Source organism: Trypanosoma theileri (genome assembly GCF_002087225.1).
Source record: "Trypanosoma theileri isolate Edinburgh chromosome Unknown TM35_Tth_2_V1, whole genome shotgun sequence".
Classification (NCBI taxonomy): domain Eukaryota; phylum Euglenozoa; class Kinetoplastea; order Trypanosomatida; family Trypanosomatidae; genus Trypanosoma; species Trypanosoma theileri.
In genome coordinates this window covers 2,095-3,177 of record NW_021639844.1, presented here as the reverse complement: position 1 = coordinate 3,177, position 1,083 = coordinate 2,095, and positions in this window count along the sequence as shown.

The following is a 1,083-nucleotide window of genomic DNA, read 5'->3' as shown; positions in this document are numbered from 1 at the left end:
AAATGATGCCAGCAGGAGGATAGAGTACAACAAACTTTACCATCCTTCTATATCTAATTTCCCTGTGTTGGATGCTTTCTACTTTGTGAAATCCCCAGAGGGAACGGTTACACTGATTGGAATACAAACAACAACTGCCGCAAGACATGAAACTACAGCTAGTAAAGTATGTAAATTCATTGAATATCTTACAGAATGTTTTTCTGACTGGACTGTTATTTCCAAGAAAGTATCATGGGAGATCATTTATATACAACCCTATGACACTGATGAGAGCAGACGAATAAGGGTATGGCAAGGATGCGGTCGGAGCACATCGTCAGAGTATACCCCTGAGCAACAAAACGATATTATCAAATTCTGGAAGGAAAAGGTAAATCAGTATCAAGTGAACATGTCACAGTCAATGATTATATGGCTTATTGAAGCTTTAGAAGCGATATGTAAACAAGGAAATATATCCACAATAGAAGAATTAATAAGAGTACGAAGACAGGAAGTAGAGCAATAAGTCAATTTCAACTGAAATACGATGAAATTCCAAAAATATTAGCGAACTAAAACCTCCTTTGATATGTTGCTTTTTTTGTAGTATGAGTTTGGGGGTAATGCAAATATGCCGTATGGCCTCACAAAACACAATGACTAACTGTTCGGTATATTGCCCATTTATAATTTCTGTTTTCTTTTGGGATACAGTACAAATGACAACGTATATTAATTTTTGATCTTGTTGAGTTTTCTTCTGCTGTTTTACTGTTCTGCCTACATGGTAAATTTATTACTGTAATGAGAATCTTTGAGGGGAGGGGAAATTATCAAAATACAACAGATATTCTGACTCTGTGTGACGGGAAAGCGTTGTAAACTATTCTGCTACTTGCCGCTCCCCAAGGGGGATCTCTCTTGAAAGAAAGAGGGCAAACTAATAAAAATATTTTCTGTTTCTCTTTTTTTTTCTTGCACTTCTTAGGCCCAGCAAAGAAGAAGGTAAATTACATTGGGGATGCTTTTACTTGGTATGCCGTCATTGCACCTTGAATCCTTTGGAATTCCAATGGAAATTGTGAAGAAAAGATGAGG